Source organism: Piliocolobus tephrosceles, chromosome 9 (assembly GCF_002776525.5).
Source record: "Piliocolobus tephrosceles isolate RC106 chromosome 9, ASM277652v3, whole genome shotgun sequence".
Lineage (NCBI taxonomy): Eukaryota > Metazoa > Chordata > Mammalia > Primates > Cercopithecidae > Piliocolobus > Piliocolobus tephrosceles.
This window is the reverse complement of record NC_045442.1, coordinates 20,778,666-20,796,242: the sequence shown is the minus strand read 5'-3', so window position 1 is coordinate 20,796,242 and position 17,577 is coordinate 20,778,666. Positions and strand designations below refer to the sequence as shown.

The following is a 17,577-nucleotide window of genomic DNA, read 5'->3' as shown; positions in this document are numbered from 1 at the left end:
GATGGATGAGAGCAGCCAGGCCCAGGCAGGAAGAGTGTGTCACTGGAGCCAAGACTTCCTGAAATGGGTGACTGAGCCAGGGTTAGTGTCCCTAGTCTTCCGATTGGGGATGAGGGCAGACGCAGGGAGTGTCGAGTGAGGTCCCATCTCCGTTGGGATTCCAGCACAGTAGGAAGGAGCCAGCTTACCAGAGGTGAGCAGGGCAAAAGCAAGATGTCAGGACGGGGCATGATGTGTTGGGGGTTGGGTAGCAGAGGGTGGACAAGTGAGGAATGGACGGATTTCCCAGCACCAGGGGATAGCAAGGGCAAGTAGGCCCCCCTGAGCTCATCACTACCCTTCTTCAGGAGGAGCTAAAGATGGGGAAAGACAGGGTGCATCTCTGCAGGACCCCCTGCCCCAGTCACACACCCCTGTGGCCGTGGCTCCTGGGCTCCCAGCGTGCCATGGGGAAAGCTATTCCTCATCCCGAATCGCTCGTTACTCGTGCTACATAAAGAATACAGGCATCACAGAGGGGGGATCGCCAGGAAGCAGAGCTCCGGACTGTTATTCCATGAACTCGTGCACCCCCTCCTTCCCTTCATCCAAACAAGGCCCTTTGGCGTGAATAATAGCTCAGCGGCTCCGAAGCTGTATTGATCGGCTGCACACGCGGCTCCGCCGAGAACTGCCAGGGCTTTTCCTGGGGGCAGGACCAGCACCGCTCAGCGCAGCCGCCTCTCCCCCTCCCACTTCCCCAGCCTCTCCCAGGTGTGTTCAGGAGGGGACAATACCTGGGGGAGCCCAGGCCCTCTCCAGCTCAGTGCCACTTCGTTGCTACAACTTTTCTGTTTTTCACTTATTTTGCCAGGGAAAGCACCTAAGTTAGAGAGAAATGTTTTTTCATGACAGGGCCCCACAGAGTTGAGAATGAACACAACCTCCCGCTCCAGCTTCTCCCCAGAAGGTTCTGCCAAAGACCCAGGCCATAGAGGCATCCTGGACTGACACCTGTGGGGGCCCTATTATACCCCCAGCACCAACAAGCACTTCAGCATCCTGTACCACATTTTCCCGTTACTCTCCCCTGTCTTATGCCATCAGAAAAGAGGAGCCGAGAACATGGCTAGGACTTACCACCTCCTTGGGGAATGGGGACTGTTGCAAAATTGAACAGAGGTGCATCAGTCACAGGCTGGGAGACCAGCAGAGACCAAAGCCTGCCAGCCCCACTCCCTGAGCCTCTGACCAGACTGTCCCTTCCCGTGTTTGCACCTCTTCTGGACACAGGAAGTGGCCAAGGCCTTGACCCTTTGAGGGACGCCAGGCCCCTGTGCAGTGACACCCTGCATGCCGGTGGATGCCTGAAACCCCACCCCTAGAGATGCAGTACTGTGATTTCTGCCCTGGAACACTGGAAAAATGGCAGATTCATTTTTCCCTAGACAGCTTCAGTCCCACCAGCCACAGATCCCTCTGAGTGAGTTGTCTGACCATTTCCTAGGGGCAGATTTTGGGTTTGGGGGAGGACAGACCCACTACGTGAGGGAGCCTGGTGGTCTTTGGGACAAGGGTTAGAAGGAAAGAGGGGCTTGGTTCCCTGGGAGCAGCTCCCTGGAGGTTGCCCCGTATCAGCTGCCTTCAGCTTTAGTTGCCCTAAAGCCCACTCCCTGGCCAGGCCCCTGTTCTTCTAAGGATTGTGTTCTGGCTCAGGGCTGCATGCAGGCAAACACAGGAGCCTGAGAATGGGCTCTGCCAAGGAGCAGATAATGGGTCGAGGGTCCCCTGGCAGGTCCCACGGCCATGCCCTGGCTGAGAAGGATTGAGAAAGAACAGGGAGGCTGGGTTGGAGTTTGGACAGCTAACCCTGGAGGCAGGCAAATTGTGTCCCTCCTCTGGCCCTGCTGAGGCTGAAAGAAGTCCAAATCCAATGTAGCGTACAATTTGGCATTTGGGGAAGGACCCAAAACAGATTCTTCCTGCCCTGAGCAGACCTTCCCCACACTGCCACGTCCAGGGGTCTTGGCACAGAGGGGACACTGGCCATCAGAGACTCTCCGCTCAATACCATCTTCTCTCATTCATCCACACCCACCCCTCCGGAGCTCTACACTGCATTTCTAAAGAAAGGGAGAAACCCGAGTGAGAACTAGAGGGCTTCAATGAGTTCATTATTGTCCCCGACAAGACTTCTAAATAATCCAGCCTTTCCCTGTTTGAAGCATGAGAAGTGTAAGCAGATTTATTCATTCATTCAATCAATATTTATTGAGCATCTACTATGTTCCAGGCCCCGAAGACACATGGTGAAGACAGATCAGAAAACAAGGAAGATAGTCTCACTGCACTGCAAGTCAGAAAACTATTTTCATTTCCAGAATCCTGACTCCAATCTCGGGCAAGGTCACTCTCGGTGTCTCAAAATCACATTGCGATGCCTGTGCCTCTGCCCCCTTCCACGCTGCCCCCTGAGAGGAATGCCCTACCACTGTGAATTACCAGGCAAAATCCTCTCCAAGTAGACAATGCTGTGTGCTCATTCCTCCTTGCAGTCCCCAGGACTGCATTCGCAAAGGAGCCCCGCTGAGGCTGAGTGGGGCTGACACTTGCCTGCAGGTGGGCAGGTCCCCATCAGCACTGGTCCTACTTCCAGGACTGGCCTAGGAGAGGTCAGGGATAGGAATGGGGACCGTTTAGATCGGGGCTGACTTGAAGGATTTTTTTTCCCCCTGCTTATTAAATGTTAAAGGTTTGACTTGGCAGGCAATCAGGAGCCCAAAATATCATAAAAGGGAAAAAAGTTGCCGAGTGGCTAAGAGGTGCACCACGGGAGTGTCACTGGGCCCGCCGGCGAGGTGAATTGCTAAGCAGAGAGCAGTGAACAGGGAGGAAATGGAGCAGCAGACATTTTCAAAGGCTTCTCTCCCCTTCTTCTCCTCTCTCTGTCCCCCATGCGGAAAGGGGAAAATAGAAGTCGAATCTAGATTGGGGCGCGTGGCTGATTTGGTCCTCCTCCCGCACCATCCTCCCCCAGACAGCAGAGAAACTTTGATGTCTGGGTGCGTGGCATTCAGGGACAGAGGAGCCCGGGCATCCCAGCAAATGCAACCGCATGTTCCGCCTCTGGATGGCCTCTCTGAACTCCTTTGTGAGGGGAGATGAAGCCCACAGAGCTGGAAAGAGCAGCATTTTGAAATGAGGAAGTGTGGATCGGCATTCCTTGAGCTCAGTGCTAGCCACCTTGGCAATGGGGTGGGCCAACCAGGAGCTCAGATTTATAACACTTTTGAGCTTTGCGGGCCCTAGGGGGCCACTGTGGCCTGCCTGTTGATTTTCAGATGGGGAAATGGGAGCTCAGATTTGCGGAAGGTCACCTGGCAAATTGGTTACAGGTCCAGGAGTAGATACCATGCCTTCAGCCTCTGGTGAGACATCTTTCCTCTGCACCAGGAAGTGGAACTTCAGACAGCACCAGGGGTTGGAACTTTTGTCTCAAATCCTCTCCGCCTCATCCCCAACCACTGCCCAGCAACTCCAGGCTGGGTCTTTCGTCCCGTCAGGCTCAGAAGGGCTGTGGCCCAGCCACAGAGCCAGGGGCCTCCTCAGTAGTGTTGGCCTTCACACTCTTGGTGCTAAAGTTCTCCAGTTACTTTTTTATTAAACCAACACGTACAGAAAAACTCAATTTTCGGCTGGGCACAGTGGCTCACACCTGTAATCCCAGCACTTTGAGAGGCCGAAGCAGGCGGATCACTTGAGGTCAGGAGTTCGAGACCAGCCTGGCCAACATGGTGAAATCCTGTCTCTACAAAAATACAAAAATTAGCTGGGCATGGAGGTGCATGCCTGTAGTCCCTGCTAGTCGAGAGGGTGAGGCAGGAGAATCGCTTGAACCTGGGAGGCCGAAGTTGCAGTGAGCCGAGATCGCGCCACCGCACTCCAGCCTGGGCAACACAGCAAGACTCTGTCACAAACAAAAAACCCCTCAGTTTTATCCCTGTGGGCTATGACGATCATCATAGCCCCACCATGACACTGAGCCTCAGCTACTGATGCTAAGGGGATGCAACTTAGAACTGGGGGGGAACCCGGACACCACGCCTGGGTCCAGATGGCTGTGGCTGGAGTGCAGTCACAGCAAGGAACAGTGTGGCAGGGACACCAGTGGGGCTCTGGCCTTTTCCCAGACTCTGGCATCTTTCATGCCAAGTTGGGCCTCAGGTCTTGGGGCTCTAGACCCTGCTGTGCCAGTGGCCAGATGTGTGGCCTTATACGCCAGTCATACCCTGCTCCAGACCCTCATCCACAAAATGGGAAAGCTGGGCTAGAAAATCTCTCAGGAAGGTAGGTCTCTGCTAGCTCCCAGCCTTCCATGGCAGTGCAGAGGGAACCTTCCCAACAAAGTAAGAGCCAAAGGCTAAGATGGCAGCCGGTGGTTTGTAGAACCTTCTAGAAGATCAGGAGACTTGGTAAGCTGAGCTTGTAAGTGGTCCAGGATGCAGGGCTGGTGTCACAGGTGTGTGACCAGTACAGGTACACAGGGCTTTGTGCCCAGAAGGGCCCCACGCTTGGGAAATAATGCTCTGCAGTCATTGTCTTCAAATTCTTAATAATTTTATCTTTGTCACTGTGTTTTGTAAGTGAAGTCCAATGGGACAGTGGACTGTGAACTGGGGAGGTGGAGCCTCCCATCTCCCTGTGTCCAGGATCTGCTTCTCAGCTACTTGCGCCTCTGCCCCCCTAGCTCCAGCTCCACTCAGCTTCTACCTCCCTGCCTCCCACCCAGCAACCACTGCCAACCTGCCCCCAACCTGGCACAGGCACACCCTGTGGGGGAGGGGGGCAAGCACACCCCACAGCATCTCAGAGTGGGGCAGAGTGGCAGCAGTCCCCATCCTGCGCTGGCAGCCTGGGGCACATTCAGTGCAGGACTCCGCGGGGGGTGAGCCCCTAGCACCCCCAGATCCAGTACCTCGTGTGTCCTGGTACAAAATTTGTAGTGACCTGGGGGCTGCCCGTCTGCTGTGAGTTGGGGCAGGAGCCTGTGGGAGGATGCCTGGCTCAACCTCCTGCCCTAGGCCTGGGGCACAACATGTGGGCCCAGGAGCTCACAGGAAAGGGAGCCAGAAGATGGGTTCAAGTGTTCGTGTGTTCCCCAAGTCGCCAGGGTGCCTGTGGGGGTCTGCACTCCCCCGGGAGGACCCTCATGTCTAGGGAGCACCCCATGGGGTCATCTCCATGCCTGAGAGGACCCTCCCTTCTTTCAACCTTCTGGAGTCCAGTTTGTGTCTTCTGGCCAGGTCAAGGTATCCTTCTGAGAGAACCGTGAAATACAAACCGTGCCGTTTTGCTAATTCCACATGCAATATTTGGATATTTGCATTTAAAACTGGCGTTGCACAATGTAAAGAGGAATGGTCAAAGTCATGCTAATAATTTAAAATTTTGACTTTACTTAGAATGGCATTAACTAGCAAATTTAAAACACCATGACAAGTTGAAAATGAGACTGGGCAAGAAAGCAAAAAGCATGTTTTCTTACTAGTTGAACAAGGGGCCCCACATTTTCATTTTGTAGTGGGTCCTGAAAATTATGTAGCCAGTCCTGCCTGGTGAGCCACCTACCCTCTTGGGCAGTTAGTTCTCTATCGGTAAACTAGATCGTGAACACGGCGTCTGCCCCTCCTGCTCACGGGCACGTTAGGAACATGCACTTGGATAAAATCCAGGACAGAGATTTAGAAACCAGTGTGTGGTGCCAGCTCTCAGCCTTGGAACCACAAGCCCATTTTTCTTAAAAAGGGATCTGGACTGGCATCCAAAGAGATTTCAGTCCCCTCATGTAGGTTTAGCCACCATGGGCAAGGCAGTCTCTCTCCCATGTATTCCTCTCCCTAGGTGCTCTGCCCTAGAAATGGAGCCCCAGTCTAAAAGCAGCCCCATCAATACAGAAGAGAGGTATAAGCACCCAGAGAGATTTAATTTGGAATCCAAGCAAGTTGTGAAATGGAAAGACTAGTCGGCCAGAGAGCTGAGGTCTTACGGTGTGCAAAGACCAGTCCTCAATATCTGCACCCATCCATTTGAGTTTCAGGTGAGGTTTAGGATTTGGGAGCTCAGTACAAAGGTGCCAGCACCAAGGAGGGTAGGTGCCAACTACGTTTGGGTTTAGAGACATCATCCTCTTGGGAAAGGTAAAAATCCTGATCCACTGAGTTTCCAGGAAGAAGGCATCCCCATTTCAGAACTGTTTTCTAAGCCACCCTCATGGAGGTTTCACCTGCAGCCTTCAATCTGCTTTGTCTGATGTCTGAGGATGCAACTGCCCCAAAATGGGTCTAAAGTAACATCCCAGCGCATTCTGTGAAAAGTAATACTGCACTTTAAGGTAACACTTATGGAATGTATGAATGAATGAGTCAGTTTGGATCAAGCCGCCTCAAATAGAGTCTAAATATAAGATTTCATACTTAATAGTGTCATTTCAGGATCAGGAAAAATTAGGTGACTCCCGTTTGGTTTCTACAGCTTTTCCCCAATATCATGTTAAAGTTTCGGCTTTTTATCTTATTTCACTTATTTCATTTTGAGTGATGTCTTCTGGCTCCAGCTCAGCTTCCTAGAGATAATTCATTAGGCCCGAGAGCTGCTCCAGAGTGGGATTAGAACCGGTGTAGTACATAGTCACATTAAACTGAGATCGGCTAATTAATCGCTCTTCTCCGTGTAACTGAGCGATCGCACTCCTTCCCTGAGGAATTGCAATTTCATGGTTCCTAATGATGGTGCGATTACATTACGTGGATCACTTAGGCTGTGGGTGTCAGGAGCAGTACTTGGAGCCTCTCTCAGCGGGGATGGGAGAAGTCACTCCTAAAACCGGGGAGATGGAGAAAAGCAGTTAGAATGTCTGTTACTAACTTTTGTTAACGTGCTGCTGTTTCCTACATCTCATTCAGGCATTAGCTTCAAGTTCCATTTTCCCCCAGCACCGCGTGGCACCTTCCCCAGAACCCTCACGTGTTTTTTCTAATATTCACAGGGTTATTGTTTGAAAAAAAAAATCTATTTATTTGCTGTATTCCACCAAGTAATTTCTTTTCATTAGATTTCTTGGAAATGTGGCTCTACATATCGTTAGTACAAGTAATACATTTTGATTGTTGTTTCCTGGAATAACTTGTATTATTTGATGAGTTAAATAAAATGCCTAATTCCAAAGTCGGCTATTCCCATCTTTTCCATTTAAATTCTTTCTCTTACTTCCATTTCCTTTCTAATTGAAGGTTAGTTCAAAATCTTCAGTTCAGTGCTCTGCTACAGTTTTTGGACTATGAATTAGATGCTGTCCTTTTTTTAAATGATGAAACTTGGAAAGATAATATTCAAGGTTGTTTTTGAATGCAGGTTTTGTTTTTCTTTAATTTCCCAGAAATATGGCATTACAGAGCAATCACAGACTTGGGTCTGAGCTCTCATTCTCTCACTGGTGAGCCTGGATAACCTACTGATCTCCTCACTGAGCCTCAGTTTCCTCAACTGTAAAGCAGAGAAAATAGCACTCCACCCAAGGGCTGATATGAACATTCAATTAGGTAGCGGTGGAAAACACCAGGCATGTGAGAAACCATCACACTCATCATGATTAAATGTGTTGCTCGGTAACATGGCAGACAAATATTGCTTGGGGGGGTTGTTGTGTTTTGGGGTTTTTTGTGTATGTACAGATTCCTCATGATTCTGGGCTTCAGATACCTAAAGAATGCCTTAATTCCATACCGTAGCTCCAGTGGCACAGTCAGTTAGCGCACGGTATGTGGAAGAACACCTTAATGGTACAAAGATATTTATTTCTTCATTATTTAAAAAATTCATTTTTAAAATGTTTTAAAATTATTTTTTAACAATAAATAGAGCTGGACATGGTATCTCGTGCCTGTAATCCCAGCACTTTGGGAGGCTGGAGTGGGAGGATTGCTTGAGCCCAGGAGTTCAAGACCAGCCTGGGCAACATAGTGAGACCCGGTCTCAATAAATAAATAAATAAATAAATAAATAAATAAATAAATAAATATTAGACATGGCACCAGGATCATGAAGGTAACATTTGAACGACAAAACTGAGTCTCTGCTTTCCCCAAAGCTCAAGGGTACTAAGGGACACCCAGCAGTTCCCTGGCAATTAACTGCTATAGGAACTCAGTCACAGAGAGACCTGGAAGGTAAGGCAGGCAGTCTTGGTCGGTTATGCTGGTTTGAGCTTACCTAATGTCCAGGACACGGCATCCTGAAGGAAATTTGAGGACACATTTGAAACATTGATTTTTAAAAATCTATTGATTGGCTGGGCACCGTGGCTCACGCCTATAATCCCAGCCATTTGGGAGGCCCAGGCAGGTGGATTGCTTGAGATCAGGAGTTCAAGACCAGCCTAGCCAACATGGTGAAATCCCATCTCTACTAAAAATACAAAAAGAATTAGCGGGGCATGGTGGCAGGCACCTGTAGTCCTAGCTACTCAGGAGGCTGAGGCAGGAGAACCACTTGAACCCCGGAGGCAGAGGTTGCAGTGAGCTGAGATTGGGCCATTGCATGCCAGCCTGGGCAACAGAGCAAGACTCTGTTTCAAAAAAATAAAAATAAATAATGTATTGATTGAGAAAAGGGAGACTATGAGAAATGATAAATGCTGGGATGAGATGCTTTTAAATGAACTCATAACAGCATCTGTGGGAATGTGAAAAGTGAGGGATGCAGAATGTAGTTATTTATTCAGTCTGTGCACAACGCTTGACTCCTGATGAAATCCTGGACCCCTGGATCACTGGTGGTTCTTGAATAATCCACTGCTGAGGGGCAATTAAAAGGGAAATAGAGAAGAAATAACTCACCTGTGCTCTCCCAGGAACACTGGTAGAATCCTAGTCCATTCTCCTCCACCCTGGTCAAGCTGCCACCTCTCACCTGCCATAGCCTCCAAGCTGTTCTCCCCACTTCTACTAGGTAGGTTGTCCAAGCTCACAATAGCCAGGGTGAGGATTTGACAATGAAAATCAGATCATAAAGCCTTCTGGTTCAAAAGCCTCTGACTTGGCATAGCCTTTCAAATCAGAATTCCTTCCCATGGCCCGTCCAGCCTTGCTTGACCTGACGCCTGCCCCTGGTCAGGCATTTTCTCTCTCCTCGCCTCCTGTCTCCACTCCACTTCCCTCACTCCTTTCTCCCTCCAACACTGCAAAGTCTTTCCCCCCTCAGAGCCTCTGCCTAGAACGTTCTCCTCCCCTTCCCTCTTCTCCTTGACTAGCTCTTGCTACCTGCTCTGTCTCAGGTTACATACACCATCGCAGAAGCCTTCCCTGAACCCTCCTCCAGTCTCAAGAAGGTCCCCCTGATTCTTCCTCAACCTACCTTTTTCCTTATCATAATACATACTCCCGTATTTATTCCTGTGTTTATTCTTTCATGTCCGTCATCCACATTATGTGGATCACTTAGGCTGTGGGTGTCAGGAGCAGTACTCAAAGCCTTTACCAGGGACCGGGAGAAATCACTCCTAAAACCGAGGAGATGGAGAAAGCAGTTGGAATGTCTGTTACTAATTTTCATTAACATGCTGCTGTTTCCTCCATCTCACTCAGGCATTAGCTTCAACTTCCGCGTTTTTCCCAAGCTCCACGTGGCACCGTCCCTAAAACCCTATATTTTTTTTTTTTTTTTTTTTTTTCTTGTAGACAGGGTCTCACTCAGTCACCCAAGCTGGAGTGCAGTGGCACGATCATGGCTATATATATATATATATTCTTGTAGTTAGGGTCTCCGTCACCCAAGCCGGAGTGCAGTGGCACAATCATGGCTCACAGCAGCCTCGACTCCCCCAGGCTCAGGTGATCCTCCCACCTCAACCTCCCGAGAAGCTGGGACCACAGGCGTGGGCCACCATGCTCGGCTACATTTTGTATTTTTTTGTAGAGAATTTGTTTTTCTCATATGCACTCCCCAGTTAGTCTGCATGCTCGGTGAAGGCTGCTACAAAGCCTGTTTTATTTCTCCATTGTTTGGTGCCAGAAGAGAGAGTGGCACATAGTGGGTTCTCAGTAGATTATTGTTGAATGAATGAATGGGAGAGAACTTCTATTATTTCAGACAACCTGCTCAGCCAAAACTTCACCACCAGCAAGTTCTCTGTTAATTATCGTTTGTCACCATCCAAAAGCCTGAGCACTGTTCATGGTGTGGGAGAGAAGACATGTGGGATCCACTTTCCTCTCAGACAAGAGGTGGGGCTGGGAAGAGGTGCTGGGCCGCCAGCCACACCTGAGCTAATATTCCTGGCACATCAGGTGCTTCTCAAGTGTTTGCGGGCAGACTGCTGCCTTGGATGAAATGGTATTCACCAGGCGTGTCCTTTTACTGTCTAATTTGGTCACCAAGATTCTCCCCCATTTTAAGAGGGAGCCGAGCAGCTTCACAAGGCTAGTCTTGTTTGGATGCATAGCACAATGAATTGGTACCCGCCAAGCCTCCAGCACTGACATTTCAAAACCTACAGTACACTAAACGTAAAACTTTGTTCAAATTTCAAGGATTTTGATAGCCCAAGTGAATAGACACTGCCTATTGATTTTTCCCTTACAATGACTCTTGGATAACCTATTTTCTCATTTATTTTTAAAGACAGCTCATGAGATTTCATAGCAATTCTGCCCAACCTCCTAATATCAAAATCCCTCCTTGACCCTGAAAATTGTAATTCTGCTATAGATCACAGCTGCTGAATATTACCTTTTACTAAGCTGGTTAAATAAAATATGTCCAAATCACTAGATCCCACAAGCCGTGGGCTGCAAGTCTAATGATCCAGAGGCAGAGGTTTCAGCCGCTGCACACTCAACAGCCCCGCACTCTTGCCGGCCGACACCAGAGTGTGGGAATCGAGAATATCGGCTTGGGTTTGGAATGTAAGGAGGAGGAGAGAAAAAGGATAGCTCGGCTGGTCTTCAATGATTTTCTTGTAAAACTTTTACAAGGGAGACTTAGGCTGTTTGATGTGTTCTAGACAATCAAATGCCCGCCGAGTCTGAGGCAGAGAGTGGCTGGTTTTCTCCCTAGTGGAGGAGGGGGTGTATTTGATGTAGGGCAAGTTCAAAACCCCCAAAGCCTTGCATGCTGGTAGGTCAGATTACACTCACAAGCTGGGGGAAAATACAACACGTAAAATGTGAAGAAGACCTCTGACCCTGAAAGTCTCATTCTGCCCAGGCCAGGGCTGTTGGTGGGCTCTTAGTTTGGCTGGAGAGGGCCTGGGTATCATTTATCCCATGGAGGCTTCTACCCTGCCTGCACCCCGTTGAGCCTCTATGCATTCCTGCTCTCACCTGCACTTCATCCATTTTAGCCAAAGGGGCCCTGCCCACCACGCTGTCCAGCAGCGCATCCACATCAGACTTACTTTTTCTCTTTCTCAGAAGAATGAAGGGCGTCACTGACCCAAGTTGGTTCCAGGGGAGTTGTGAATATTTCAAAGCTGAGACTTAGATCAAAAGTCATAACCTCTGGCTTTCAGACTGTCCTCTTCCCTTATCTGGGTGGCCCCTGCATCCAATATGGAAATGTTTCCTGGAGAATCTCACTCATTACAGGTGAGCGGAGCCTGAACTGACTCTCACTCAGCAGAAATGTGGCCTCTCTCAACAGTGGCCACGGGAGCCCATTTGAAATGCAAGAGACTCTTCTGTGGGCCTGTGGAGCTCTGTAGCTCAGCTGCCTCCCAGCCCTGGCCCTGCAGTAATTCTGCTAGACCTGGTGCCTCCCCTTGCAGGGCAGGCAGTGGGGCTTTGGCAGGTGATGGGTCCATGGAATAGATGCAGAGATCTGCTGATATCAGCACCAGGTGAGTCTGAGTGAGCAAGAAACTGTCCATGAAAAACAAACTAATTGATAACAGAGTCGTCCCCCAGCCCTGGTCAAGACCTGTCAGTGAATCAGAGTTCACATGTTACTGCATTTTAAGCACGCCTTATACCAGGGAGGACAGGCATGTGGCAAGAGGTCCTCTCCTTCCCCTCCCCATGCTCCTGACAGACATTGCTAATCGATCCTGGCTCTTTCGACTTCAGAATCCTCTTCCTCTCAGCATCTCCTGCAGCCTCTACTCATCAGAAAGAGTGGAGTTAATGGGTGCAATAATCCATCTAACCTCTAGCCTCCCATGTCCCACATCCCACATCACCTGCATACCTCTTCCCCTACCTAGAGCATCCTCATACCCCTCTCCAGTACCCTGCATACTCCTTCAAGGTTCCACCCAGTCCCTGTTTTCCTGACCATCATTCTCCCCACCGCCTCGCTGACCACTAAGGAACCAAGCAGAGGAGTGAATCGGAGAGTAGGGGTGTGAAGACTCCTAAGTTCTGGCCCTGGTTTTGCCTCTGAATTAGCTAGATAACCTTGGACAAGTCACTTTCCTTCTTTATACCCTTACTTTCCCATCTGTAGATTAACGATAAAGACTCTGTGATCTCTAAGGTGAGTCTCAACTCCTCCATGTTATGATGCAAATTCCTTTGCAGCTATCCCACTCTTTGAGCCATTTAATATGGCCCTTAGTCATTTCTTTCTCCACCCATGTGAGCTCTTGGAGGGCAGGAATCATGTCTGGGGCTGATGCTGTATTTCTCCTTGGGGTATCAAAGTGCTGGGAGGCAGAGTACTGAGGGCCTCCTGGTGCCATGTTCAATCCCTGTAACACTGATCTTCAGCTCCCAAAGAAGGAGTATTCTTGGAAAAATGCAGTAACTTCAAATTAAGCATTGTTCAAAGGGACTGACTCTATCTTCTATCCCTCCAAGGGGCTTCTGAGCCACTTCGGAGCTCAGGACTGTGAGCCAATGAGAGATAAGAGAGGTGGCGGAGGCTCTGAGCCACAAGCCAGACTGCTGCTTCCTCTCTGGCTAGGTGAGCCTAAGCAAGTTAATGCACCTCCCTGAACCTCGTTCCCTTCCCTGCAAGTTTGTCATGGTAACATTACCAAGTTACGGAGGTGGCGTGAGGATCAGATGACAGAATCCATGTGGCACATGCAGCTCAGAACCTGGACAGCAGTGAGTGCTCAGTGAATGGACGCCCATCACAGCCCTCACAAAGGCCACCAGCCTCGGCCAGGCCACACCCCTGCCCCAGTCTCTGGTCTGTTCATGGGACATTCCCCACGGGAGCTTGTTCTCTTAGTTCAAGTGAGCTGATGCCTGCTCTGTGCCAGCTACTAGTCTAGGAATACGGATGGGAATAAGCAATTCTTGGCTAGAAAGAGGAGTTGAGAACATCCAGAGCACAAACCAGATGAGGCCAAACAAGGAGGTCACAGTTCTGACAGTCAGATGGGATGCTTCCCAGAGAGACACCATCCCTAACCCCCGACCAACCTGATGGATTCCATGCAAAGAACCCTCTCATGGTATAGCAGACACCCTGCCCAGTGGACGGTGCCACCTGCGCCTGGGGAGAATACAAGCCACCAGGCAATAAATTTCAGCTCTTGTTACCACCTCTCCATTCTCCTCCATCGCTCCCTCTTGATCTCCTCTCTCTGCTGACAACAAGATATGGCTGGCATTTAGTTGAGGATTTAAAATCAGGAAAGCTTCTCCCTCCCATCAGGCTGGAAGCTCACTCCCCTGGCTCTCTGAGGCCTCTTGAAGCTGGGCGTTTGCTGAGTGCCAGGAGACCAGCTCCTGAAACCGGAAGGGGCCTGCATTGTTGGACTAAAATAGCAAATGTGCAACATGAGTCTCTTCAGGGGCCTTCAGCGGGCTGGCAGCTTCCGGTGGGTGCTCTACACAGGCCACAGGGAAGCAAACTGGAGTGGCCCTCCCTGCCACTTGAGAGAGCCCTTCTATGTACATGACTGTTCTGTCCCTTAGCTAGATTAATTTATCCAACTGAAAATGGACTTTAGCTGTGCCCAGCAAAAAAGAAAAAAAAAATGGCATGTCTGAGTCCAATAAACCATGCTTAGACACAGGGCCTGTGCGCTTCCCGACTGACATAAATCTCATCTGGGGCTTGCTGCCCTGGATCTCCCAAGACAAAAGAGACCTCCCAAAGCCAAAAGGAGCCCTCTCACATGGATGGCAGCCACAGCCCGACCCATGAGGCCAGAACACGGAGCTCCAGAATGTCGCTCCTCTTCCCCCGTGGCAGCCAATTGATTACTTGTCAGTTTCCAAAATGGTCTCATCTCCAGAAGAAACAATGCACGAAAAAGCGGTTCTGAAAAAGAGAACTAAGAGCTTGTTAGACACGGGCCTCAGGTCAGGGTAGGTGGCCTATCTGGGGGGCCTCTGAGGAGGCATGCTGTGATTGTTTTAAGCCAGCCCTCTCCCCTGCAGTTCTCGCTTAATGATGCTGCTGTACAAGCCCCTTGGAGGGCCCACGTACTGCAAAGTAGTACCAAGTGTCCCGTTACTGTAAACGGCCTTTTATTTTTAAACTAATGCTATATTTGGAAAGCAGTAATCCTGGGGAAATGATACTGGGACTAATGGGGAACATATTACCTTTCATGTGTTTTTTTCATGTTTAACGTTTCTTTGTTATTATCTGAGTAGCAAGGCTCTGCACACACTCTTGGGCAAAAAATCAAAATAAGCCTTAAAGCAATAATATTTTAATAAGCATCAAATGTCTTCAATGAGATAAAAGTATTATATGGTGTTTTGATATTGGGCTTTAGTTAAAACCTCATTAAAAAAAGAAAATTTCTCAGATGTATTGGGGTAGGGGGGCAGTAATGTATTTTTAAATTCAGGTGGAGGAAAAGTTCCAGTTCAGGTCAATTATGCTAATTAAATGCCACAAATGACTGAAATCACCCGCAAATGGACATTATTATTTGTTGCTTTCACTATTTCCCATTGATCAAAAACAGCAGCTAATGACACTTGAGCCTGCAAAGGCCAAAGCTCCAGTCTGAATAAACATCGGCTGCCTGGACACCAATCACAGCCCTTGGGGTGGGAGAACTAAGCTCTTGTCCAGCTTGTGTCCGGCACTGCCCTCTTCCTGGGTGAGGTTTCCAGCAGCCGAGGTTTTCTGCAGTCACCTCCCTGAAACTCAGATTAGTTTCGTCAGTGAAGGCCTGGTCTTGTTCCCAGCCCCATCTGGGAAGTGCTGAGGGGCACAAGTTATGAAATGAAACTAAGTCTTTGATTTCTTCACCCATGGCCAGAGACCCAGCTAGAATCATGAACTCTTTAGAACTGAAAGGAAGAACCTTGAAGATCCTTCATTTGGTTATATAAAATGAGGAAACTGAGGCTCAGAGAGGGGAAGTGACCTGCCCGAGGGCACACAGCAAGCTACTTGCAGAGCCAAGAATAGAACAGCAGTTTCCTGATTCTCAGTCCATGCCCCTTCACATGCTGTCCTCTCCAATATTATAGTATAAAAGAGAACTTCAACTTTCCTCTCCGCTACCTCATAGCAAATTTCCCTCCGTTTTCTCTTGTAACTGCATGTCAAAGCTTAGTTGGGGACTTCGGCACAAACTAACCTGACTCCAAGATTGGAATCAGGCCACGTGTAGTAGGACTTGAATCTGTCTTCTCCTCTGGTTGACCTAAAAGGGGAGTCTAATTTCAGCTACAGAATGAAAGGCAGTGATTGTGTATGGATGGGACATTGGAGCATGATGTGGGGAGAGCGGGGTATGGAATCCATGGTTTCAGGACCATCTGTAGACTCCATGATCCTGACTTTATCTCCTGAGCTAATGTAGAAACCATACTCCAAGCTGCTACCAGTCATTTCTACCTCAAGGTAAACAAACCGTCTCGGAAGAATGCAGTGGCTTCAAGTTAAGCATTGTTCAAAGGAATTGACTCCATCTTCTATCCCTCCAAGGAGCTTCAGAGCTACTTTGGAGCTCAGGACTGTGAGCCAATACTGCAGGAGAAGGAGTCAAACAAGATCAAAATCCTGCGAAGGGGCCGGGAGTGGTGGCCTATGCCAGTAATCCCAGCACTTTGGGAGGCCAAGGCAGGCGGATCACAAGGTCATGAGTTCGAGACCAGCCTGGCCAACATGGTGAAACCCCATCTCTACTAAAAATACAAAAATCAGCTGTGCGTGGTGGTGCGTGCCTGATAATCCTCGCTACTTGGGAGGCTGAGGCAAAAGAATTGTTTGAACCCAGGAAGCGGAGGTTGCAGTGAGCCAAGATTGTGCCACTGCACTCCAGCCTGGGTGACAGTGCGAGACTACGTCTCAAAAAAAAAAAAAATCCTGGGAAGGGGAGGGGATGGAAGACGTAGGGTGGGTGGTTAAGGATGTCACAATGACCCACCTATTCGTTTCTTGTCCTGCTGATGTGGATCCTGAAGGCCATGACCCCTGCTGCTCCTCAGCCTACCTGATTTCCAGGCGTGGTTGCGTGAGAACCTTCCTCCACAGCTCAATCAGAGCTGCAGCTGACATGAAGACAGCCCTGCCCTCCTAAGGGCTTCAGGAATCCTTGGTTCTGCTCCAGGCTGTATCCCAGACATGTGACCCTGAGCAAGTCACTGGCCCACTGGGCCTCAATTTGCTGATGTGCAAGATGGGAGGGCTTGGTCTGGAAGGCTTGGGGTTGAATGGCTCCCCAGGAACAGTTCCTGGGTCTTGGGAACATAGGGCAGGCAGCTGTGTCCCTAGAGACATACAGGTAATTCCTAGCCGCAGGTAATCCTGAAGTCCTATTTGGGCTTCATAGGGAGACTTTGGGGATGTCTTTGAAGCGCCAGGGTCAGATCAGCCATCTGAATTTGGTTTGCCTCATGGTCATGAAATGAAACGACTTTTGGATGACAGTAGAAAAGGGGAGGGAGGGAGTACCCAGCCCAATCCAGGCCTGGGCCGAGGGTTTGACCTGCATCATCCGATTAATCCTCAAAATGGCCCTCCTAGGAGGCAGGAACCTTCATGTTCTCCATTTTCGGATGGGGAAACGAAGGTCAGGATGCTGAAGTCATGCTGCTATTCAGGACCGAGGCCAGTGTTAAGGCCCAGGCACACAGCTCAGTGTCCTGGCCTGGTACTGAGTGCGTCTCCCTCTGCCCACGTGACTTGGGAGGAAAAGACCCCAAGAGGGCTGGGGCCAAGCCCACAAGGCAGGTGCTCCCCCCGCTGTGTGCATTCGACTCCCAAGACAGCCCCAGGTGGGTGGGGCCAGTCCCCAGGAAGGGCCTGGGACAGGCCTCGGGTCCTCCTGGGGTCAGAGCCAGAGATGACTGCAGGTGGCTACTAGGGGGTCCCAGGGACCTGGGAGCAGAGCCTTCTGCACAGACTGGGCAAACACCAGTGCATGTGCCTGTTGGGAAGCAAATTTGAGTTACTGAAAAGTAAAAAGTGCTTGTGCGCTGCACATTATGTCATATATGGTGTAGATTACAACTGGGAATGATCCTGTATCCGATTTTTTCCCCTAGACTAATTTGTATTTCGTGTGTCCAATATTTTGTTGAAGGCATCAGGACACCCCCTCTTCTTAGTAACACACGGCAGGAAGGGAGCAGGCAGGATGGGGAGGAACTCAGAGACCCTTCGCTGCCCCTGCCTGTG

At 49.6% G+C, this 17,577-nt stretch overlaps 1 protein-coding gene across 1 annotated transcript in view; it reads left to right on the top strand.

Moving 5' to 3' along the window:
- VTI1A (vesicle transport through interaction with t-SNAREs 1A) overlaps window positions 1-7,209 on the top strand; it is a 380,928-nt gene extending 373,719 nt beyond the window's left edge. Inside the window, exon 9 of the transcript XR_002730496.2 lies at window positions 2,273-7,209. The gene's annotated coding sequence lies outside the window, so the exon portion shown is untranslated. The remainder of the gene's footprint in view (window positions 1-2,272) is intronic.
- Window positions 7,210-17,577: the final 10,368 nt, after the last annotated feature.